This window comes from Haemaphysalis longicornis, unplaced genomic scaffold (genome assembly GCF_048455015.1).
Source record: "Haemaphysalis longicornis isolate Haplotype H1 unplaced genomic scaffold, Haemaphysalis longicornis Haplotype H1 scaffold_2, whole genome shotgun sequence".
Lineage (NCBI taxonomy): Eukaryota > Metazoa > Arthropoda > Arachnida > Ixodida > Ixodidae > Haemaphysalis > Haemaphysalis longicornis.
This window is the reverse complement of record NW_027526295.1, coordinates 268,995,327-269,021,834: the sequence shown is the minus strand read 5'-3', so window position 1 is coordinate 269,021,834 and position 26,508 is coordinate 268,995,327. Positions and strand designations below refer to the sequence as shown.

General features: G+C 47.2%; 1 protein-coding gene and 2 non-coding genes across 6 annotated transcripts in view; 1 reads left to right on the top strand and 2 right to left on the bottom strand.

The window, feature by feature from the left end:
• Nucleotides 1–26,508, top strand: part of Pka-c3 (Protein kinase, cAMP-dependent, catalytic subunit 3) — a 120,540-nt gene that overhangs the window by 26,456 nt on the left and 67,576 nt on the right. The window lies entirely within an intron of this gene.
• Nucleotides 5,842–5,923, bottom strand: Trnas-gcu (transfer RNA serine (anticodon GCU)). Its single transcript has one exon. It is a non-coding gene; the product is annotated as a tRNA-Ser (tRNA).
• On the bottom strand, nucleotides 6,126–6,207 carry Trnas-gcu (transfer RNA serine (anticodon GCU)). The gene has a single exon. It is a non-coding gene; the product is annotated as a tRNA-Ser (tRNA).

Here is a 26,508-nt window from a genome sequence, read left to right as displayed (position 1 = left end):
TACAAGAGAAAAGCATTTAAAAGACGTGTTTTCCCCTCTTCTTCTCACCCTTTCTCCCCCATTTGCTTATGTCAGCTATAGCGCGCCGCACTGGCAAAACTGCGGAGCAAAATTTACACCCCCTCCTTCCCTTCAAGCGGACTGTTAGCATGTTTCACCCGTACTATTGCGCGTAAACAAAAACTTTTGTTTTTGTTTCGAAGTGGTTGAAAACCATCATTTTAACGTTTGGGTAGTCCACGAAAAATTGTCGTCTTTAAGACTCGGCCTGTACCCGAGCACATTTCGCTAAAAGGCACAGTTAAAATCTGAAGACCCATTTATAATAAATCGATTTAGTAGGGTATGCAGCAATTATTTTCGTGAGGTCGTGTGCACCGTAGTCCCGTACAAGTTATAATGACCCGTTGTATAAGACAGCGATAGGGAATGCTTGTGCGGGATTGCGTGGCGGAGACCGTTAATCCGCCTATGTCGCACGCTGAGTGAAAGAGTTTAACTTGTGGGCTCAAATCAAACTGCCCTATGCTTGGTCATTGTCGCCATTATACATCTTGCCGGGAGAAAAGGGGGGGGGGGGGGGGGGGGGTGCGCGTCATCTACTTGTTCTGGGCTGGATGGAAGCGGAATTACTTTAAAAAGAAAATGAAAGGACTAAAGGCTAAAGGTACCCTTAACTGTCGTTCGGCTAATACCTTAACATATATTGCAATATAAGTCCATTTGTCACAGAGTGGATCCCTAGAGAAGGCAAGCGTTGCACGGGGCGGCAGAAAGTTAGATGGGCAGACGAGATAAAGAAGTTTGCGGGGATAAATCGGTCGCAGTTAGCCCAGGACCGGGGTAATTGGAGATTAATGGGAGAGGCCTTTGCCCTGCAGTGGGAGTAGATATGATGATGATGATGATGATGTCCATTTGTGCGTAGAAGGTGCGATTGAGGAAACACACGTGTTGACTACATTGTTCGATAAGAAATTTCACCGAACGAATATCCAAGCTGGCGGAACAACTTTTTTCTAAGGTATTGTGGTCAGTTCCAAGTAGTATTGTGGTCAGTTCTTAGTACTATCAGAGTCCTTCAATGCTTTTCGACGGTATTAAGGGACTCTGGTACTATTATGAGTTAGCGGACCGGGTACACACACTCCTGGAAACACACACATGAAAACTCACACATATGCATTCGCGCAGACAGACAGACAGACAGACAGACAGACAGACAGACAGACAGACAGACAGACAGACAGACAGACAGACAGACAGACAGACAGACAGACAGACAGACAGACAGACAGACAGACAGACAGACAGACAGACAGACAGACAGACAGACAGACAGACAGACACAAAAAAACACCTGCACCTCCATGTTCCTTTGTCCTGCTTGAAGCGCCCCAATTTTCATTTCAGAGTTATGCACCTACCCGCAAGTCGTACGATCTTACTTTCAAAGCATAAAATCAGGTGCACCGTTTTCTAATTTCATAAACTTGCTGCATAGACTAACTGCTATATATGTGATAGTAGCCGTAAAACGAATTTCTTGCAACGCATTATACCGCTTTAGAAACTTAAAAAAAGCGAGAAGAAAAGCAAAACTTTCTATTACGGTTACAGCGGGCTTGCACTTTTTTTGTACGGTGAATTTATTGCCCGTACAGACGGAAATGCCTGCAAATGTCGCCGTAAAATATCCTGCTATGAAGTGTGCGGGAACACACGCAGATGCGGGAACACGTGTTGGAAGCAGCGGAAACACAGGACCGCTCATTCATATCCTAATCTGCCCCGCGAGCTGCGCCTATAGATGCGGGTGTGCGCGCAAATCAAAAGGAGAGACAGCATGGATGACCAGTACAAGGAAAACGTGGAGGGTTTTGAGAAATGCCCCGTTACACGTGCATAGCGTCTGAGTGCGCCTCCTTGTGCACTCACTGTCAGAACATCAGGGGTTGAAGGGCCTGATTACAGTATATCGTACAGATACTAACGATTTCGCTCTAAGCACGCAACTTGTTTGTAAGGAAGACTCTCTCCGTTTTCTCGTTGTTCACGAGTACGGATTTCTGGGCTAGTTGGTGATGCTTAGACGAAAAATTCATAGCGCATAAAAACAAGGACAGAGAAGAGGAGAGACAACACGGAGCCTCTCCTCTTGTCTCCTCTTGTGTTGTCTCTCCTCTTCTCTGTCCTTGTTTTTATGCGCTATGAATTTCTCGTTGTTGTTTTTTTTTTTACGTCGAAGCTTTCTGTGCTCCACTGATGGCGGTCGATGTCGCTACATAACGCACAGCACGAAAGCCAGCTTTGCAGAATACATTTCACAAAACGATAATGATGATTAGCAAAGGAACATCAAGCTTCTGAAAAATAAATGCTTCTCATGGTCGTAATCGAACCTGGGTCCGCCTCGTTATGAAGAGTCAACGTTCACCCGATTGCGCCGTTACGGCACCCTTTTTATTATTATTATTATTATTATTATTATTATTATTATTATTATTATTATTATTATTATTATTATTATTATTATTATTATTATTATGCCATTCCGACATGGTCGAAATAGTTTGAATTTGTGCTTTGACTTTCACTCAGGTTGCACGGAAGAAAGTCTCGCGTTTTAACCATATTTCTCTTGAGAAAGGGTCTTTAATTGTTCTGGCAAATGGTGCCCGATTCAGAGTAGAAGATCGTTGTTGTCCGGTCAAGAAAATAGCCGCCACTGTTAAGAGAAAATAAATATAAAACGCGTGTGATACGGTGGGATTTAACCCAGGTCGGGGCGTTTATTCCTCCTCCCCCACAGTAGCAGCCCGATTCTCTACCGACTCTGCTATCCCAGCTCGTACCGAGCGGTAGAACAAAAGCTGTTGTTGTTGTTGTTCCTTTCTCCGTAGCACATGTCCACGTGGGGGATTTAACCCGAAAGCCGGAGCTTTGAGGGCCCAATGCCCCGGTTTCACAAAATGGAATTGTTAACGTTAAAGTTGTAGAATAACATGCGCCGCTTGACACCTGAAGGTGATGGTGCTTGAATAGAAGAGGGGCTCACAAGCCGCGCGGAACCCTGATTTGTAATTCACGCAGTAAGACGAAGGAATGAAAGCGAAAAAACAGACGCAAACACGGTGTAACGAAAAAGATCCGGTGGAAGAAATCCGTCCCAAAAGACAAAGGAACGACAGCGAAGAAAGAGACGCAATTGCGCAATTACCGTGTATTTGCGTTACTTACTAACAACATCTTTACTTCTACAGCAGTAAAGAAGTTTTTAATAAGTATCGCCAGGCTTTCGTTATCAAAGCACTTAAGCAAACTTATATGCCCCGAGGAATTTTTTTGAATGTTTCGATGATACCACGTTTATTGTTGAGTTGCTGCAGACTAGTAGGTCGCTGTACTGGCGCGCGTATTCCCTGTGACGTTCAAAGCTCAATATAATTCTGTGGGTTTTACGGGCCCAAGCTGCACCTAGGCAATCAGGCGCGCCCAAGTGGAGGGGATCCGGATTCATGTCGACCACCTGGGGAACTTTAACGTGCGCCGAAATCTCGACTTACCGGAGATCTCGATTTTCACCTCCGTCTGAAAAGCTGCCGCCGCGACCGGGATCGAAGCCGCATCTTTGGCTTATCAGCCTAACGCTTTAGACACTAAGCCACCACGGCTCTTTTTACGGAAGACACAACGCACTAAACCTTGGTCGTACGTTATGAACTACACGGTAAGTCACCTTACCAGCTTCCGACCACCTTGGGACAAAGCGTAAGCGAAATCGCGTTTCTTTGTTCTGATTTCACACATGGAGTATGACCGTGAACGGGGTTCAGCCAAATTTTCACTTTTATGCGGCAATGCTACATCTGGCTATGGATGTGCTGCGGTGATGGGGTATACGGACGAATTAGACGATCGGAGGATGTTTGACATGTCCTGAAATCTCGCAAATACTTTTGCGTTCCTCCTCCATTAGAAATGCAACCCACGAGTCAGGGAATGAAATCCACAACTTCAAGTATAGCAGCATAGCGCCCTTAGAAGAGCACGCAACCGCACTGGTTCACATGGCAAAGAACGTATCCTAAACGTTTTGTGATTCTCTAAAGCACTGCCATTGGGCTGAACAAGTGTACTTTCTTATATTAGCTAAGCGGCTTCGTCGAGAACTGAATGTATTACGTACTGGCCCACAGGAATCCAAATTGGAACTTAACACTCACAAGTTAAACCTCAACTATGAGGACAGAGGTACAGCAAATGGTCATGGAGAAATCTATTTTAGCCAATTATATTGTATACAAAACACGGACCACATTTAAATCTTGGGCTCAGTAGCTATTACAAATTAGCGAAAACCTGAAACAACCTGAAATGAAGGACATATTAATGTCCGTTTTTGAGCGCAAAATAAAACACTACAGTCACTTCATAAATATTTGGCCAGAATGTTCGTGTATTAAACACTGACGTCCTTTTTTAAGAGTCCCTAATGTCATAAAAGCAAATATAAATGGATTATGGGCAGAACAACCACATAGTCGAAGCAGGTCACGTTTTAACCGTGGAAGATTATCCGAAAGGTGCTCTTCGTAAACATGAGTTAGCGCAGCGATTTCGGTGGGTTGGTGTACAGATTCATCTTGCATTACAGCGCAAACGAGCGAGGACACGGGTAACGAGAGACCACACCATCACTGGCCGGTCGCCTCGTTACCTCCATCGTCGTCTGTTTGCGCTGCCATACAGGACCTAGTTATGTGCCCTCAACGACGGGAGTAGGGGGCCATTCATGACGAAACGACTCGTTATTCAACCCTCGAGCCCGCATGTTCATTCCAAAGCCCGGAATGTCCTTGATTTGCAACAATATACTGGGCATCGTCTTTCGGTGTATGCTGGTTGTCACCAACGCTCGTGCTACAGTGAAAAAACTGGTCTTATTTTCAGAGCGACAATTGCAACGGAATGTATTGTTGTCTTTTTCACATATCTTTAGGAACAACTTGTCACATAATTGCAATGGTATCATTTATCTCATTATCGCTAGTTATGCATGGGTGGGTACTTACTTCAATTTTTTGGCTCTCAAATAAACGAAGTCATCTTTCACGAGGTTTATATCTTGCTGCTTGAAATTCCGCTTCATACGACATTTCATCAATCGATGGGCGTTTATTTTGAGTCGAATGAGGAAAAAAGGCGTGAGCAGGGGTTGATTCCGCTCGGTTAGGTCAAGCTAGCGGTGGACACGTACGCTATGGTCATGATTTTAACGTGTGCTGAACTTCAACCGTAATAGGAATTAATTAATAACAGAAAAAATATCTGTGCGCTATTCGGTCATCTTTTATGTGGCAGCGTTCTAGCGTCCTTTAATGCCCTAGAAGAGTACACGTGTTGTTTGTTGCCGGCAGTTTGTGCCAACTGAGCCAGCGCTTTCGCCTGAATAATGTGCTTTAAAAATTTTGGGGTAAAAAAAAATGCCGTTTACGTTCGGGCGTATCTCTATTGGCATCGTAAAATAGTAATACAAACTTCATTGGCGATGACGATGGGATTCGAACCCAGGCGGGCAGAGCCCAATGGATTAGCCGTCCATCGCATTAACCTTTATGGACACTTCACGGCGTAAATCAATTTCCTCGCCACAAAAAGCCAGCTACGGAAGTCCTGTTTTCTTTTAATCATATTTTCAGGGAGAAATCTCCTTCCGAGTAATTTAAAGCAGAGTTTCAAACCCCTTTAATCAGGCCAGGCAGCACGCAATATTTCTAACTCAATGGTCCAACACACGCAGTTAGCGATCTCTTTTAGAAATTAAAAAAAAAAAGCTTCCGACGAGGATGGGATTCGAACCCACGCGGGCAGAGCCCAATGGATTAGCAGTCCATCGCCTTAACCTCTCGGCCAACTCGTCTGCGTGAAATTGGCTCCTGCTGACAGAAAGCCAGTTATAAGCCGGGCTATAGATCGCGAAAATCTGTCTAGGAGTAATCTAAAGCAGAATTTCAAACCCACCTGAAACGGCAATATGCAGTTGAATTATAATACCACTACATGGGCCGGCACATGTAGTTTGAGAACTTCAGAAAAAAAAAGAAACAGTAATAAAAAATTACCGACGAGGATGGGATTCGAACCCACGCGGGCAGAGCCCAATGGATTAGCAGTCCATCGCCTTAACCTCTCGGCCACCTCGTCTGGACGGAGGGAAGAGTTTTGGGCCCGGAGTGGAGTCACGGAGTATTTCCGCATGGAGGCCACCTGCTCGCTAGCTGCGCATTGTTTCTTTCGGCGGAGACATCGATCATGCCGCAACCAGTGCATAAGCCGCGGTCAGGAGAAAGCTCCACGGTTATTCTTATACTTTAGATTGCGCAGGTTTGTTTCCCCCACCCTTGAAATTATTTCCGCTGGCGGCAGACTCGCAGTAATGGAGCTTGAATTAAATTAAAGCAAACCGTCCCAGTGAATGTGGAGAGTTTGCTGAAACTATCGGGGTGATCTGGCGAGCTGCTTTGTGCGGTTGGGCTTAGGTTTGTAATGGCATTTTATTACATTTTCACAGCCGTTGTTCTACGATAGCGCGCACGGTCGTTCGGGCGGTTAGCTTTAATTTTTTCCAGGCCTCGCTTAATTCCCACTCTCGGGCAAACCTACCCGATCCCCCTCGCCCTCAGCTCTTTCCCTCCGTCACTGCGCGGAGCCGTTACGTGGATGTTTTCAAGTCTCCGAAAAGCAAAAACGCCCGTGTGTACGAGATTTCGGCGCACGTTAAAGATCCCCAGGTGGTCAAAATTAATCCGGAGCCCTCCACTACGGCGCGCCTCATCGCCTGCGTTGCGTCGGCGCGTTAAAACCCTACAATCAATCAATTTTCAAGTCTCGCTCCCCCCTCCCCTCTAGCGCTTCGCCGTGCCCTTTCTGCCAGACGGCGTCAACGGGATTTATCATTTTATCCCTGTTATCGCCATTATCCCCGTCCGCGCCGCCGTCCCCACCATTATCGTCATAGACCCAATGTTAGGAAACCAACAGCCACCGTACCAGCGTTTCCCTCCACAGTGGACACCACCGTACGCCTACCATACACTTCCCTTCCGCCCTTTGGCATCCTATCTGCTTGTCGTTCGTGTCTGGTTATAACTTCGGCCAGCAGCGAAAAGCTTTTTCTCATAGTAACTTGATATTGTGTGTGCATGTGTCTGCGGGCGTGTGTAGGGTGGATACATACATACATACATACATACATACATACATACATACATACATACATACATACATACATACATACATACATACATACATACATACATACATACATACATACATACACACTACATACATACATACATGCATACATACATACATACATACATACATACATACATACATACATACATACATACATACATACATACATACATACTTACATACATACATGCAGACAGACAGGGAGAGAGGCAAAACAGACAAAAGAAGATTAAAATAATGCCCTTAACGGCGTTCGCCATTAACTAAGAAACTTCAACAGCAGCTTCCCTGAGACCACCCAGCTTTTCATGCATTTGTTTTATTTATTTATTTATTTATTTATTTATTTATTTATTTATTTATTTATTTATTTATTTATTTGTTTATTTATTTACTGCGAGCCTGAGTGCCGGGCCTTAGGCAGGAGTGGGAATAGAATTTACATTAACCAGGACGCCATATTTGGCCGGATAAATATTAAAAAAACACAACACAGAGAACGCGTACCTACACAGAAATGTACGTGCAGGACACCTTTTAACGCACCACTGCAGAAAATTGGGTCGATAACATCTATTTACAGTTTGAAAAGAACGACATGATGACAAACTTTGCCACGCAAAGAATAAGTCAATAAATAAACGCACATGGAGGCAAGCGTTTCCACATCACAGAAAAAACCGGCAACAATATTCACATCAGAGAGAGCGCCATGCGCCACAACTACGTTTTTAAAAACACGGTTTTGCAGACAAGAGATCCCTACAGCACAAAGAACATAAAAATCTAATACAGCATTTTGCACTCAGCAGTATAAAATATACCCTCAAGGAAGAACAAAGCAACTACAATGAGAGGGAAAGTGAAATTGAGAGTGGTTTCATGAATATTTCAACAGTAGTGCATTCGACTATACTCTGGGGCAGGGAATTCCAACTTGCGACTGTTTGAGGAAAGAAAAAATATTAAATATTATATACATTTGTGCGACAAGAAAAAAAGAATTTCTCGTGATATGAACGCGTCGGGCGCTGGGCGGTCATCTTTGTCTTTATAAAACAAACGGGTACGTTTGTTTTATAACGACAAATGTTTTACAAATAAATAGCATAGGCTTTTTTGTTTTTCAAGAGGAGGTCAATGAGTGGTTTCTTCGTGTCGTGGTAATAGTGGCTCATTTGAGAACAGTTGAAGACACAAGAGACGAAAAAATTGTCAACATTTTTTTCCGCCGCACATGGCACACAACATAAAACCAAGCCTTACACTAATAACAGACACTTAGCGGGCTACGGTTTTTATGGATATATATATTCAGGTGTTCTTCTAGTCCGCATCGGAGCACTAGATACTTCTGATCGGTTTCTGATGGTGTTTACAGCCAGTTCGGCACATTATAATCCCGGACGCGTGCCCTCTTCACGTGCATGTGCGCTGACGCATTGGAGTATTTTTTCGATGTTTTCACTGTTGTTTTTGTTTTATGCTACAACGGTTTCCTGTGTGCGCGCAGAAAGAGGTATTTCCATTAGCCTGTCCGCTGTGCGCGGGCACGGGAGGACGGATTTCGGTTTGCGGCGCCCGTACGTCCCGGAAAGGGGTTGACTACCACGAATTTTGACGGGCTCCCGACCAAGATCTCCGGCTGTGCACCACGACCGATCCAATCTCCTGCGGAGAGGGGCCTCTCGAGAAGCTGAGGTTTCGCTGCGGCGGACATTTCCCATGCGACCGCGGTCGCCGAGGGTCTTTGCCGAGCCGTTCAGTAGGCGTGGACATCCCTGCTATTGCGTCTGGTGCCCGGACTTGATCGGTTTGCTCCTGCGTCTCAACAGTTCCATCGTCCAACGCATGTACACAAAGAAGTGGGCTGGGACGCCGACCCTTGAGAAACAGCCCTCTGTGAAAGGTGCGATAGCTTCAATTAAAGCAAAGGATCTAAAAATACACGAAGCTTTTTCTCGTACATAGAAATGATGAGAGAGTGCAATTAACGTAGCAAGAAGTGGTTTACTTTTTGTGCCATTCACCGGTAATAACTGGTTGGAAGAATTTTTTTTTTCCGTTTTCCATCTTAGAATAAAATGTTCGGAAGCAAACATTTGTGTATTGGTAAGCTTTGACGTACGCCCGTCGGGGCATTCCCATCACCATCGTCATCGTCATAGTCGCCGGAATCATCATCATTATAGTAGTATAAATTACCGCTACCCGCAGCTTGGGTAACATAAAGAGCAAGAATTGCCTGTGATACAAAAAGCACTCTATATGTAGTTTTCAGTACTACTGGCATAAAAAGCCATTTTTTGCGCTTGGACGAACTCATTCTTGTTTCTTTACCTTAATTAAATCACTCTTACGCGGACGCAGAAAAATTTTACATCTACTGCTGTATTAATGACCTATTATTAGAAATCTGCCACCGATACGTGGCAGCCAAGTGCGCTTTTTTTCATCTAATAAGATAAAATTACGTTATTCGCTGGGCTAACCAAAACGCATATTGTTAGGGGTTTGCGTCCGTATAGTGAACGGAATGTCAACGTCCTTCAAATTGCTGGGGAAAAAATGAGCAGAGCAATGGACGACCAAGCAATGAGGGGAAGAACACGGTCCAGGCGATGGTTATTTCTGCCATAAATGGAACTAACCAACTCACCAGCTGCTCCGCTATTTGCTTCCAGACGTCCAACTGGAGTCGTTCTAGTATTAGTAAAATGCTCGGCTGATGCTAGCTGGGGCACCCAATATACGACGCTTCGTACGTTATAATAAAACTTGTTTGCCTTTTATTAAAACACACGACGTCCAAAGCGCCTACACATGCGCATCGTCGCGTGACATATATAGAGCACACTCTGCGCCGCGCGTCCAGCGTTCATCTACCAAGCCTAAGCCTTTGAAACTGCTTCTGCCGCTGAAAGGCGACGAAAGCGGATGCCTGGATCCTGCTGGCTTGCTTCGGCTTAACTTGGATTGGCTTGAATGAAATATTAGACCGATCACAGCGGCGCCATGTGGGTGTCCTTCGACCTTCTGTCCAACGGCTGCTACGTTGGGTTCCAATGCTGAGGGAGCGGCACGGTTCATTGAACCCTGATGGTAAAAGGAACCGTGACCAGCGAGAAAAGTACGTGTGGGATTTGCCGCAGACATGCTTCTTCAGCAAGGAAGAAACGCGGGAGAACACGATACCGAAGGCGAAGAAAAAAGGAGAAGAGAAAATACGAACCACCCAGCTTATGCTGACAAGGGCGGAGTAGGGGCTTCGCGCGGGATTACTAGAAGGGCTTCGGTCATTTTTGTTCCCGTCTGCGCGGAGTATATTATTCGACGTTTAATTACAACCCTCCGGCATTCACTTCACTTCCCCGTATAATCAAAGAGGCATGGTCTGTCTAACGAAAACGCCGGTTCCTAAAGTATCGTGAGATACACCGGTGGCAGCTAAACAAACAAACAAACAAACAAACAAACAAACAAACAAACAAACAAACAAACAAACAAACAAACAAACAAACAAACAAACAAACAAACAAACAAACAAACAAACAAACAAACAAACAAACAAACAAACAAACAAACAAACAAACAAACAAACAAACAAACAAACAAACAAACAAACAAACAAACAAACAAACAAACAAACAAACAAACAAACAAACAAATAAATAAATAAATAAATAAATAAATAAATAAATAAATAAATAAAATTATGTTCATCAAAATTAGTGTCGCTTTGCCTTTGCCATTGCCATTGCCAATGTTTACAAGCGCTGGACCAATACGAGGGACCTAACACAAAGAAGACACACTATGCGCTAAATACACAAAGCGACTCGTGTGTCGTCTTGGGTTTCAGTCTCTCGTCTTTGTTAAACATTGGAAATCGTGAATCAACTCTCCCAAACCGTCATTTTGCTGAGCGCTTCATTCAATAAACACTACGGAAAATCTTATGCGTATTCGTTGTAGGGGCGCAAGTGTGCTTAATTTGGTACATTTGCCCAATTAAGCGGGTCTAAATGGATCTTGTTTTCTCTCTTTAGCGTGCGTGCATCAGACTCAGCACGAATTCCTTCGTTTAAGGCGTTGGGCAATACATCTATCCGAAGAGGAGTTACTCTGTGCTTGGATGCAGAGTATACCCGCCCAGATTTTTTGTGCTGGATCCTTCTAATGCAAGTATGCCTTATAAGGAGGAAATCACGGCTGTTTAAACAGCCGTCGTCAGTGTTGATTTCCGCGTGCGTTGCGGTCTCCAACATCGATATCACAGAAGGCGACGGTAGCCCTTCTATGTTTCTTGAGCGAAACGAATTCGCAAGAAAGATCGTAGTGCCCAAAACGCGACTAGAGAGTGCGCCTTCCCACTCCTATCTCTTCCTTTTCTCCCGCCGCCCTCTCTTTTATCCCCCGAACCCCATTCCCCCAGTGCAGGGTAGCAAACCGGGCTCTACACCTGGTTAACCTCCCGGCCTTTCCGTCCTTTCTTCCTCCTCCTTAAGATTTTAGATTTTCTGATTCGGGAGCACTTGTGGTAGTGCCCCCCTCTCCTTTTTCAGACGATTCGACATTCAGTGAGCAGTGCTCGAAATAGCCCGCTTCCAAAGATGCCCTCGCAAATCAGGCGCGAAACCCGCACATAGTTACCCAAAAAAGAACACCAAGAATCAACGAGTCGCTGGAAGAGGAGTTTGAGGGTAATCGCTGAAGACCCAGTAAATAGGTTGCGACCGATACGTCAGGCCGACCGTGGCCGCACAGCGGCTGTGCCCTTCTCAGTTGGTTTTCTCGGCGCCAGCACGCCTGCTGCGTATCACTGCCGTTGTGTCCGCCTCATTCGGCGTTCACGGCTGTTCACTTCGTCTCCTCTCCGCCTCGTTCCCTTTCATCTGTTCGCGCTTCTTTCTTCTCCGCAAACGACGACCGCACGAGCTGCCCCTAATGGTCTTAACGCTGCGTCGACGCATTAGCGCCGCCTTTGTTTTCCCTCCCGACCCAGCTTGTCGCCCGTTTCTTTGTTTAGCGAGCAGACGACGGCCGCAGCGAGCTATACAGGGAAACTCCGTTAACTGCAGCCTCGGCGCACGATCCGCCGATACTCGCGATCGGGTAGGAACCGCGTTGGCCTCAGTGGTTTTTCAAGAGGCCGTCAAACGACAGGCTGATAGAATGTTGCGCGGGATGTAAGACAATGCTCGAATACAGCAGCACTTCGCGACGTTTGAGTTACCCAACGAAGCAGGAGCCAGGCTTTTGCTTGTAAATAGAGATCTTTCAAAGTCGGCTGCATGGGCCAGTGGGATTCCTCGCGTGTTTTCTTATTTCTCTTCTTTTTTTTTTTTTTTTGCGGTGCAAGCAATTTTGTTAGTCTTTCAGGGGCTGTGTACGTTGAAGTTGAAGTTAAAGGTGAAGTTTATTTTGGCATGTTTTAAAAGTGCGTACAAATAATACTACAGAAGGAGGTCCCGTAGTCAAAAAACTGTCGGAGGGACCTCCTGTGAGAAGGTGCGTAAAAGAACAGCGTTAAAGAGGCAGCAAGTAAACTATACATCAAAAGAAAATGAGAAGGAAAAGGCAGAAAGCAATAGAGTCGATCCCGGATATATCGAACCCGGATATATCGAATTACTGCATATATTGAACAGTGCGAACATCCTCTTGGAAATTCCGTGCAAAAGTACAGCACTTTTGTACGCGTGTATCGTCAAACTCCATACATCGAACGCCGTGATGAAAGTTCGCCTGCAAGTGCGCTTCTCCTGATGGAGGCGTAGGGGATGATGACTATCCGCCCGTCGCACACTTGGGTGGCTGACAATACTTGGCAAGAAGCTCCATGCCTTCAATACCTGCTCGACCTTCTCGATGCGCTAGCACGACCACAGGGTGTGATTGGGAAACCAAGGGGAGGCGTTGCGACCGAGCGGCATGGAGACCGGTGCAGCTTGGTGCGTGTTTCTTTTGTTAGCGGCGGTGTGTCTTCGGAGCCATGGCCGCAGAAAGAATGGAAGAATTCGGACTTAGCAACGAAGGCGGACACCGTAACATGGGTGGAGGCCACTGAAAAGTAGTCCTCGGTTGCAGAGGCGTTTGAAATTCTGAATTCCTCACAGCACGTTTGAGCACGACACTTCGTAGCAAGCTGACGACCTAAGGCGAAGGCAGCGCAGCCCGGAAATTCTGGAGTGTGTCATATGCGTGTTACTACAGCTGGTTCAGAAGGGTGACTTCGTCGCTGCTCTATACGAGAGTTGTGCGGACACAAAAGACGAAGGCGTTGAGTGCATCGAGAGTGAATTAGAGAGCGCTCAACGTTCCCATGCGCCATTCAGGATGCTGCAACAGCACGTGAGTTCGTAAGTATTGACCAAAAGTGTGGCGGATCGCAACTATGTGACGATCGCGGCGTAGATCGTCGTTACCGAAGTAGCCAACCATATTAGCGACCGTGATGACGTTCCCAATCGCCTACGGCAAGCGAGCTTTCGTAATTCGCGGCCTTGCCAGCGCAGTGGACGGCGCCGGGCTTTCTCACTTAAACGCCATTAGTAAGCTGGAGGAAAGTTTGGTGAACTTCCTGACGCAGAATATGCAGCAAGTGAAGCTCACGGACTTTTTTTTTTTTCGACGAGTTTCGTATTTTCCGGGCTTTGAGGGAGAAATGGGTAGCTACTGTTTTCCGCGATCTTGGAAATCTCTCAGTGATGCGCGGAGTTGGCAGATAAGCTTCAGATGGGCACATTTTATATTTCGAATAATCGATATATCGAACTTTTTCGCGATCCCCATGGAGTTCGATATATCCGGGATCGACTGTACATATATGTATACATACGCACACATATATACATCCATTTGTAGGAATACAAACAAATGCACATCAAACACTGCAGTAAAAAAGGATTAGACATAAGAACAGAAACACTGCAAAAAATAGAGCAAGAGCTACAATGAAAACACGTTTATACATTATGCCAAGGTAGATAATAGAAAGCATTGGCGATGTTGGACTTTTCGAAATTTGCAGCTCGGCATAATTCGAGCATTGTGAACAGATGTTATGGGTAACAAATGGTTGAGCGGTGCCGACTTGGTACTGTGGGTGCATTGGGTCGACCACCGCATTTAACTTCCGGTGCGTATACAAGCAAGCGTGTGAGAAACACTCGCACCCAGTCAATTACTACGATCTCTGATGCAAACCTAGGAAAATTTCGCTCAAATTTGGCAAAGAGCCTGTTGCTCTTCGTCGAGTTGAGCGGTTGGATTCGATCAGTAACTTGTGCCAATGACCCGTACGCTTTCGAGACTACCGAATACTTGGCCACTACGTACACGTTGCACTGCACGGACGTGGCGGCCAAGCAAAAATTTCTTCTCTGCAATGCATTAGTGTTTAGAGGTGAAGCCGACTTTGAAAGGATCGGTTTATGCTTAATTTTTGTAAGCTGGCTTTCCTACATTGAGGGTTGCGCAGTGAAGCATGGCCATCCACAGAGGGAGTGTGGTTACAGCCCCACTTTATCCTCTCCGCCGCTGCCGCCTGTTTCCAGTGTCGTGTAAATATACACGAGACGATAAACAGGCGTGTATATAGGTACACACACACACACACACACACACACACACACACACACATATATATATATATATATATATATATATATATATATATATATATATATATATATATATATATATATATATATATATATATATATATATATATATATATATATATATATATTCTTTCTTTCTTTCTATATATTTTTTCTTTCTTTCTCACGTAATTAATAAAAATTAATAATAATGTAACGTCACTAACGGTAAAAAATTGTCTAACCTTCCCCTATGCCTTCTTTGGCGTTGTAGACTGCCGGCATTTCTTTCTGTAAATATATATATATATATATATATATATATATATATATATATATATATATATATATATATATATATATATATATATATATATATATATATATATATATATATATATATATATATATAAAGGCTCAGATTATTTTATTTTTCGCGGTATGTGCCGCCGACATGCGCGTTTTTCTGAACATTTGCTTCGTAGAAACCTGTCTAGGGATGACTATACGGCTTCATGTCATGTTTTGAGCTTTGTTGAAGTTGCGATGATAGAATCCGCCAGCGTCCCAGGTCACCGGTGCAACTATTCTCTCGCCGGATTATGGAACCATTGCGCTCGTTTTGCGAGCTTCGTTTAAGTTCCCCTTATACACCTGTCCCACGGGCACTTTCAATCCGGATTGAAGCGAAGCGTGATTGACTTTTCCAGCGCGCTCGACGCACCGCCGCTGCTACACGGCTCGTTTCGACCCGATTGAGAAGTTAAGCCGCTTCCACTCGCGTACGCCAGACGGCGCCAGAAATGTACTTCACGGCCGGCGTGTGGTGACTTTGTGCGGCCGTAGATATACGTAACTATATTATTGTTACTTCACGCTTTTTTGGGTAAAGTTATTTGATACAATTTGTGGCATTAGTTGAAGTTGTCAACTTCCGTGCCATTAGTCAGCGGAGACGAGGGTATCTCCGCTTTCGTCCGATCGCGCTTGCAGAACGAGGATTGAATTCGAGCGAGACCGGGCCCTATCGCGATTGAAACTGCCGTGTAGCAGCACGCGATCCGGATCGAGCTCGATCCGGATCGACTCAATCGCGTTCGAAAGTGCCCGTGTGACAGGGGTATTACGCAATTTTTCCGCCGTCCGCATATAGCTCAGCTCGTTCAAGTGCCTAAAAATGAGAGAGAGGGGTCACTGACTCCGGTACATGGATGGGCGAGACCCACCTACGCCGTCTCCTGTCATCGGAGTGTGCCTGAGACTAAGCAACAACGAAAAAAAGAAAAAAAGCTGTCACCCGTCGGCTCAACGGACGTCAGCTGAAATTACACACTTCAGTTTGTTTTGAAAGACACGCGTACTAGGCGTAAAAGAAGCAGCAACGGAACCGCCGGCGTCTCGCCCTACAATGTTCGAGCTGTGCCGAAACATAGCTAGCTTTCCGAAAAGCGTGGAACGTTCGTGTGTGCGTGCGCGTGAGGTGGGAATGAATAGGCATCTCTCGCAGCAGGCGAGAAAGTTTGACCACGTCGCTATTTCGGGTCGCAGACAACGCGCATCCGGCGCATCTACTATATTTTAACGCTGCCTTTGTGGGTCGCATACGAACCGGAAGAAGTTGCGTCGGCCTGTTTGACAGCGGACCACGCCTCCCACGACAGTCGAGGTGGAAAGACAATGCCGCGCGTCGCGCTGTTTCGCATGCGTGGGTGTCATGCATGCACGCGAGCGCTTTGCTGCTCTTCGGAGGAGCGCCGTGCGATGTCACGAGTGACGGCGTGCGAGCTATTTCGACATACGATTCTCGCCAGACACGAGCACGCACAAGTCAGGTAATACTTCTATTTAAACAAAACGTACGACCAGACGAGACATGTTTTAAATGGCCGCTATGAATACTTATACTGGAGAGGTCAATGACCTTTAAGCAGGATTTGAGCAGTGTTTGAGCTCCGAGTTTCTTTGAAAGGCGTCAGAGCGATGAAATAATTTTTAGTATCCCTGAATCTGTGCAGTACGCATGGGGGATTCCGTAACTTTCCAAGCTGCAGAGCAGCGCAGTGATAAGGGAGCAGTCGTACGTGTTATGAGCGCGAGCAGAAAATAAGTGAAGCTAATAGAGCTAAACCAAAGTTAGCGTTCGTTAGCTGAAGTAGCAAGTCTTGAACTGTGCTGCAAGTCTTGGACTGTACTGCGTGTGCATTGAATGCACTTGAAATAAAATGTAAAGTGGATCGACCTGTGACAGCTCATCTTCTTCGTCTTCTTCATTGCCTTTTCGCTATAAGCCGCTGTAAGGATATCACAGTATCCGGAGGGGAGGACAAGCAACGACATAAAAGCGTGGTTATATATAGACACGGACATGTATCCCAAATTCCAGTAGAAATAACGTGCATCTCTAGATTCAAAAAAAGAGTGTGTCGAAACAATGAAGTGTCAACTTTGCTGTCTCAAAGCGAATAATGCCGTGATGTCTCAATGTCCACTGTCCAGTGCCAGTTGTCGCATCTTCCACGTAAGGTAGATCCGGCAAGACTCTTCAGGGTAATATATAGCTGGTTTCGGCGTGATTATTTCTCTTTACTTGCTATCGTCATAGAAAGGATTCTTAATTAAGAGTTGGGGCTCGTTTACAAATGGCGGCTTTGTGCGGCGGTCATAACTTCTGGCGACGGGAATTTCGAAACGTGCGCTCAATTGCAGCACCACTCGTTCGCTGAAGCAAACCGCGACGTGCCACGGCGCTCATGCATTGGAGAGCACGGCGGCTCGTCTCCGCGGTAAATGCTCACGCGTACATTGACATGCGCACTCGCAAGCGTCGCATTCAGGAGGCCGGCCCTTTTTAGAAGAGGTCGTGACGCCTGAGATCCGTTCAGGTGGGAAGAGGCCCTGTTGGACAAACTCGACACGGCCGGCTGCATCTGCCTGCACCGCGCCCTATTTCAAGGGTCGGGAAATGGCGCAGAGGGCGCAAGGTTTAGGTGTGTTCGCTCATCGTCAACCGACAGGTTTTTTTTAGAAGCTGTGTTGTTTTGATTACTATTTTAGTTACTTAGGTTAGCTTTAGGTTTTGGAATATTTTGGGCTTGTTGGTTAGGTTGTGTTATGATAGGAATAAGATAAGGTAAGAGGGATTAGGATGGATTAAGATTACGTAAACATTTATTAGTTATTCATAGTAATGCTTAGTAAGGTGGATTGAGAATGGATTAAGAGAGATTAGGATGGATTAAGGTGGATTAATATGGATTTAGGACGGTAAAATTGCATGGCTGCTGTGTCTACGGGTGGACGTGTATATAAAAGGTACTCGTCACAAAAGTAGTCCAGGCTTTCGCCTTCAATGCACGTAAGTAGACTTAAGTTCCCTGAGAAAATTTTCTGCCTTTCTGTAGATGTGCGCAACTTTCAAGCGGTTCTGTGCGGTTGGGCTAACGTGCCAATCCATTCTTTGCAGGCAAACTTCCATTCTTAAGTGGAGTTCAACTGTTAACATTCCTATCTGAGCTACTACTTTATGACCCACGTGCTTAAAAGTCATCGAACACCAATACGAAAAGCTTTATCAAAGTTCAGTACGGCGTACTTTGCATGTTTTAGAGAGATGTCACTTCTGTACTGAAATAATAAAACATGTTTCGCTTGCTAGACTGTTAGCGCCATCTAGTGAAAACTCAATAAACCAAAATACGTTCCTGGTTTATTTTTATCTCAGTAAGGAAGTGGTATATTTATAAAAGAAGCAGACTAGGCCGTCGCAAACATTTCTATGCATTTATAGAACCTTTCGTATCGGTACCCGATGCTTTTTAAGGCCGTGGGTCATGAATTGAATAATTACAAGTACCATAGGAATGGGATCCGGTGAGCCCTCGTTAGACGGCTTAGTCCTTGCACCTTGTCCTGCACCTCTCCAAATACCATGTCAGCAATGCCTCATTGTGCACGATCATCTCTTTCCACTCTTGTCGGAGTTCGGGCTGTGTTACACATCTGTTAACTTTGTCCCGGACACTTTGAGGAGGCCGCTTGGCACATCGGATGTCCTGACTCAGCGGTCATCCCGACGTCCAGCAACTCCCGGCATCCAGAGCGAAGACGTTCTGCTCATTTCATGGATTCCTGGACTAGGGAACCGCTCCCACCTCAGCGGCTCAAATAAACGTCTCTCTCTCTCTCTCTCTCTCTCTCTCTCTCTCTCTCTCTCTCTCTCTCTCTCTCTCTCTCTCTCTCTGAGATAGAGAAGTTGGGTTGGACGTGGACTCACTTCCAGTATCTGGGGCGATTAGTCGATTATCGTCCATCCCCATCGTTTCGTTCCTCCCTCCCTGCGTCGCCTTCGGGACTTTTCAAATTCTCCTAACCCCGGTTTCGCAAAGAACTCGGCGCTCACGTTCGCAATTTATCTCGCTTTCTACACTCTCGCTCTTCTACGCGCACTTGCCTGATTCGATGCCGCGCTGCACTGGTAAAAAAAAAAAATCAGCTTCCTCCTGCAAACAAGTGCAGGCCGAGTGTTCTCGAGCGGCGTTGCGTGGGGGGGGGGGGGGGGGGGGGGGGGGGGGAATTCGCATCTGCTTGCGACGCCACTCCGGAGAGCGGCCCGCAGCGACGGCATCGATTGAGACCGTTGTGCGTCAAGCCGCGCTCGTTTAACGAGGCCAATTAACGGCTCGACGCAGTTACGCCATTTTTTTTTTCCTCCGAGGCTCCGCATCCGACAAAACTGCAGAGCTCCTGTGACGTCAGGTGCACTTAGCTGTCCCCGCAGCCGCACACTTCCCCACACTTCCCTAAGCATCTGTCATGGGAGCTTGGCGTTGCTTGGGGCTGCAAGGAGGAAGTACGAATTGAAAAGGCTGGAGAAGTCGATGAGTTCAGTTGGTGAAAAATACGCCTTTGGTTTCTTGTTCACCTCAGTGAGCAAGCGTGGAAACGGTGGAAATATTCTTAAGGCGTTCAAGAATGGCTGACTTGGTTCGGTCCAGTAAATGGCATAAAACGGTACAACAAGCCTACTTTATGCAATGCGACGCCTTTTAGCATGTGTCTCATACGCCTCCCAACAGTCCTGACCAGAGATGTCAACATTTCAGTCTACGCAGACGACATCTGTATCTGGGCTTCAGGCAGGAACGAACCGTCGAAACATGCGCGCCGCACTCCAGAAGGCATTTCTGTAGATGAGAAAATATCTCAGAGGCTGTGGTCTGATATTTTTCCTGAGAAGTGTACTGCGATAGAATTCACGCGACGTGATGTTTCGCGCTATACACTCACCGTAGAAGGTACTTCAATACCTTATGTCAAGTTCCACAAGTTTCTCGGTGTCACGTTTGACCTTTCAATGTCATAGGCTCCACATATTCGGCGACTGGAAGAGCGGCTTCTGTGTGCTGTGCGCATTCTGTGTATGCTCGGTGGAAATTCCTCGGGCTGTTCTGTATCCTCGCTCTTCCGCCTATTAACGCCCTTTCGTCGGCCTTTTGCGTTACAGCCTGCCGGCCCTACATCAGCCGTCGCCTACAAACCTGAAGGTCAGAGACTCAGTGCGGGCAAGAGCTATGCGCGCCTATGAACATCGATGGATGGAACTCTATGGAGCTACGAAGCTCGGTGTTTTTCCGCCACAGTGCTACAATGCCATGAGGTGTTCCGAACGTCTGTGCGCCATTTCACTCGGTGTCATTTGCATCCTTTGGCAGACATCTCCACACAGCATGTAAGACAAATGCTTGCGGAGCATTTTCAAAGACCTCAAAAGTCGACATTAGCACCGAGAACATTGGCGCCGTGGAAAATAGGCTTCACAATTCCCAGAATCAGCAAAAAGTCTGTCATGCCCGCTGCCGCGCTGAAGTTCTTTGCACTCGATTATATCTGCAGCACTTACAAAGGCTACATACACGTTTATGCTGGTGGCTCGGTTCTCCCGGATTCATCCGCCATTGGCGTGTGGATTCTGTCAGCTCGGAGCATTATAGGGAAAACTAAGCTACGAAGCATGTTCGACTGTTACCGAACTGGCAGCTGCAAGGGCTGCACTTCATTATATAAGCGGACATGATTCCCAGCAATGGGTAATACTCCACGACTTACGTAGCACCTTACAAGCCCTTCAAAAGTTTTCCAACAATTGCAGTCAGCTTTCACGCGAAATTGTCGAAATTGCAGAATGGCAGTACGCGCAGGTCATCACATCATTCTTCAGTGGTTACCTGGTCACTCGGACTTACTAGGCAACATTAGATCCGACGCAGCCGCCAGCTCAGGCCACTTGCTGCGCAAAAGCCCAGCTTCCTTTCTCCGCAAAGGACAGCAACGCCCTTTACGCAGGTGGATTGACTGCACAAACGCTGAAGTGGCAGGACCCTCACCTCGGGTGTCCGCCATGGCCCTCTGCAGGCTATTGACCAGCACTGTTACTTCCACTTTCCACGCGGCCTCTACAAGCGGTGTGAAGGAGTGTTGCACCGACTGCGAAGTTTAAGATAGGTTGGGACGATTCACTCATGTGCCCGACTTGCGCCGTCCGTAAGATTGCAAATCACTTGTTGGGCGTCTGACCTCGATTCGCTGTTGCACGCAAAACTGAGCGACCTCCCTGTCTCGTGTACGTCATGGAGGCAAGCTCGAACTTTGTCACTTTCTTGGGCCTCGGGGCCATTAGTGCTAATTGTACCTTGGGAACAAAAGCCCTGCTCCGGTTCCTGCAAAACTCTGAAGTGGACAAATCCCTGTAGATCATATACAGTGCACATCTGCTAGCACTGCACACGACGAACACAGAGGTGATTGCACGAGGCCCACTTTTAATAGCCAAACTGTGGTCTTCGCCGAGCCCGTTCGGATGCGGTACAGCAAAGTTGCCTCCGATCTTGTAAGTACCTTTGTGACGCAAGGCTGGAGATGGGGGTCTCCGAAGGACTTGAAATAGTCGGCTACTGCCCGCCTGAAGTCGCTCCAGTGATCAGCGAAACCTTAACAGTCGAAGCAAGTGACAACGCATTGCGTGCCATTTGATCATCGGCCTCAATGCCCCTGACGCCAACATGGGATGGAACCACTAAAAACGCGCATTGAAACCCTTGCCGCTGAATTCTTGCACAAGCCGCAAGAAACGCTGACAAATCCTTTTCGTGGGGTCTCACGCTGCAACAGTTGTAGTGTTGCTTTCGAATCAGCCTACAGCTTCCTGCGGCTTGTATGACAAGTTTCCTCAAAGCAGCCGCAACGGCAATGCACTCGGTTTCAGGGGAGTACACTACCGTATCCATGTCGTGCAGCCCAGGAAACTAGCCGGGACTCTGATGCACGGACGTGAGTAAACCTCATTCCTGAGGCGGCTGCGTATCCGCCCTTGTATAGCCACGGTCTGCTGTAAGGACCCTATAGCCACAAGTTTAATATTTCATAATAATATTCTTGTTTTCCTACTCATAGTATCCCCGCGTACTTTTGCCTCTGCCCGACTGGAGCATTTTTCTTGCAACCTAATCTTTCCCTCGTCAGATACGCTGCCCGTTCACATCCTTTGTTTAAGGCTGCACCTGTACACGCGGACATCCGACTCCCGTCCCATGGAGGAAAGGTCTCCTAGCTCAGATTCTGTTCTTTTCCTGTTCAAGCCCGCGCAACCCGAGCCAGAAACGCGACCCAACACGCGCTATTGGAGGCTATTTTTCTCGACGCTTCGCAACACTTCACCCAGCAACAGATCCTCGCTTCGCTTCAGCTCAGCCTTTTCCCCCGGTCGTGCACTCATTCGCTCTTCAAAAAAAAAAAAAAAAAGATGAATAAAGATGGAAACGTTCGTGCATGGTGGAACAAACCGCCCACGGACACCATTTATTTCAGGAGAATGCGAGGGGCGTAGGTCGGGCTTTACCGGCGGCCCGACACAGCGGCAGTGCCAGCAGACGACGTCTTCTTCAGGCCTAAAGCCGAGCCAATTTTGCTTGTTTTCCGTACTTTTCCTACGCTCGTCTGCATGTAGCGCGTCTGCGTCGCTCGCAGTCGCGCGCGGCGCTCAACTGCAATGGGCGTCCGCGCTTTCAGTGTTACTTAGTTCTTTCTTGCCTGCCCTGCCGGCTCCGCTCTCTTGAGCTCTTTCGGGGCTGGTTTCTCTTGCGCCTTCTTTTTTTTTTTTTTTCGGAGTTTCGTCGTTTCGTTTTTGAAGCTTGGCGTCTTGGATCTTCCTTGCCGGTGGTTTCCATCTGCTTGCAGAAACGCTGGACATCTGCTCGTCGCTTCCGGGTGCCAGGTACTATGGGCGAGTGTTGTACGCGTGCGATGAAACACGCGAATAAATATTTCGTTCCGTGCTCTCCGACGAGCTCGCACAGATAAAATTGCATTGCTTGCGCGCGAAAAGGAAATGAAGGGCGTCAGAGGGTAGAAATTGTATTTACAATGTTCACGTTCGTGGGGCTCTAACTGAAAAAGAACGAATGTACTTCGAAAGATCACTGGCGGCTATTCAACGTTCATAGCGCTCGCGGTGGTCGCACGTAACGGCGACTTTTTTTCTAGTGAATGTTCCGCCCTATAAATCATCAAGGGAATGAGTGTTCTTGTTTTAAGAAACAGGAGGAATCTTTTGTTCAATACTTGAGAGTGCTTCATTACATAAGAGCTAATTCTCCGCCAGAATTCTCTCTCGTTGTTTGGGTCAACACTAAAAACTTATCCATTAACGCGGCGCCCACGCACACAGCACGTTCGCAAAGCCGAATAGTCATCGTCACAGAACCGCAAGCCACCTGCATACAATTAATCCTCAATGACCGGCACCAGCGCACAGCCCGGTTCGTCCAAGACGCCCTCGACGACAGCGGGCACCCGTTCCACCAAACCGTGAGTCCTATGCACGAGAGTTTGTGAGGAAACGAGCGGGCACATACGCTTGCCCGAGTGACTGCTTGCAGGGTACCTGACCAGCACCCACCAACCTTAGACGACGGAGAGCCGCTTTCCTTTCGGGCGAAGCGCAAGGTAGACTGGGAAGGTATCATACACTCACAAGGCGGGAGTCCGCCCTGCCATGACAGATGCTAACAGTCTACCCATCAGAAATATTGGCCACCGCTTCCGAAATCTGCCCGACACCCCTATACTTGCTCCTTTTGCGAAGGGTATAGAAACATTTACCGCACGTTATGGGCTTGTGATGGGAACTGTACGTTTACCCGCATCTTCCACCCTACTCAATCATCCCGGGAGGCGGGGCTGCCTGACGGCTACTGGCGTCCAGAGCGGAGAAAACCATTGCCACAACTTCTAAAAAAGCGGCCTTTTTACCAAGGAATCTTGGGAAAAAATAGAGTTAATTCCCTTCGCTCCCTCCTTCCTTCCTTCCTTCCTTCCTTCCTTCCTTCCTTCCTTCCTTCCTTCCTTCCTTCCTTCCTTCCTTCCTTCCTTCCTTTCTTCCTTTCTTTCTTTCATTACCTAGATTGCAGAGGGGCTTTCCGGACGCTTGTCTTTTGTCTGCTCATATTCCTTATCCTTATGACTGAACTTCCTAGGGACAGTTCCGGTCTGAAACTCCTGAACATGATAATGCCGTCCACAGATCACAAGTGGCTCCAATATTTCCCCTTTACTCGTATTCCTGACCTCTCCCAATTGCGCTTTCCAGATGCGAAGGCTCACTTACCCTTCGCGAGTAGACAGGAGCATAGAACAGAAATATGGAGTAAACGGCAATCGATACGTGAAAATAAGTTGGAACTCCCCCCTCCACCCTCCCCCCTCCCAAAAAAAACAAAAAAAAACAAAGAAAAACGCTCGTACTTAGCCAGCGGTGTCTACATGTTTGTACGTTAATACCGCAGACCCCTTGATGCTCGAAAAATTCCCTCTACGGCTCGATTTCTATAAATCGAGACGGAGGTGGAATTACGCTTCATCGTATTGCAAGTTTGCTTTACCACACCCCATAATATTACTTGAACAAATATTGCTGGGTGTGTGTGAAAATCATAACTGTCATGAGGTCAAAAAGAACTCAAGCGGAAAAAAAACTTGGCCGCATTTTCTTGCGAAGACGGAGTGGCGAAAAATTTAGCAGGCTCCTTCATACTCGCCGGCACGTTCCCGAAGGTGGCGGCTGGAAATCCGCCTCTTTCACAACCCCACTGCGCATGCGCAATCCCCTAGCGGCCAAGTCCCTAAGCAGTCCAGTAGGGGCAGCAGACGACATTCCCCACAGCTCCCGCACAAGCGGGAAGGGGTCGTGGTTGTATTTACATCGTTTGATTTTTTGTGTGCGCTCGTTGTGCGCGGAACAATGCCCACAACTTGTGCTGCGTTCCGCTGTAACTCGGAGTGCCGAAAAGGGAACGGTGTCGGCTTCTATCGCTTCCCGTCGGCCGCACGCGATCGGTTACGGCGGCTTGCGTCGCTCGCGTCGGCTCGGGTGATGGGAACTGTAGGCTTAGCATCCTGGCGGATATTTGATCGCTGCTATCTGTGCAACTGCGAATGACAATCCGCAACACAACTTTTCACTACACTATCATACCCTTTCTCGCATGTGGAACTCTATTTAAGTTATAACTGCCGTTTGAGCGATCGGTGACCAAGACATCTGCGTAGCCTGTTTCGATGCTTCCGCGCAGGTATCGCCATCTCTCGGCTGCTCGGCGCACCGCGCGCCGCGGCGAGCGGTCAGCGTAGGCTTGCATCGCGGCAGATATATCTGATCGCCGCTTTTAAAATAAGCCCTGACAACAACCCCTAGCACAATTTTTCACCACACTAACACCTACTTTCTCGCATGTGGAACTTTTTAGCGATCAGATCGATTCAGAAGAGCAGCGACAAGCGAGGTTGCTACCGTGGTCTGCGCCGGTTCGAGCCGCTGAGTGTGCCGAGCTGGCAGGCGCGGCCGGCGTGTGCGCGGACAGTTTCCGAAGGCAGAAAACGCTTCACGATTGCTTGCTTTATCCATTTCTTGCGAACAAACGCGCAGAATCTACAAATTCAGCTCAGCGATCGTCGTAGTTGACCATGGTGCAAAAACTGTGGGCGGAGCGACGCCGACGACGCATCTCATGCGCGCATCGGGCCGTCTCAAATTCACGCGTACGACTAGTGGCGACAGTCGTAACGATCAGTCGCATGCGAATCGCGTGTACCAATCGTACATGTGTCCAGCGCTTAAAGGCATTTTGCGAACTGCCGGCCTTTGTTGAACTGGCGATCGCACTTCATGCCAGACGACTCCAAGTACTGCTCGAGCTGCCACTCGGACGGCACACGGATACGTCCGAGATTTCTCTGCCAGCCCTCGTTCAGTGATAAGAAGCCGCCTGGTATTATGTGATGACCAGGGGCTGTCGTCTTAAGGCGTTAAAACACCAACACAGAAAAAAAAACTTCGGCTGCTCCTCGCCGTAATGTGGGATTGCCGTGCATACAACGAGAACGCAGCCGGAGGAAACGCCGGCAAACCCTACGGCTTCAACTTCCGCTAGGCACGCTAGGTGGCAGCACACCGCAATGAAAGAGGCGGATTGGGAACTCTGAAGATTCGCCGAAAGCACACAAATGACAGCAAGAGCAGCCGAGGGAAATATACCGAGATGAGGATGCCAGGTAAGGAGGGGAATAGCAAAAGCAAGCAAACTGGCGGACA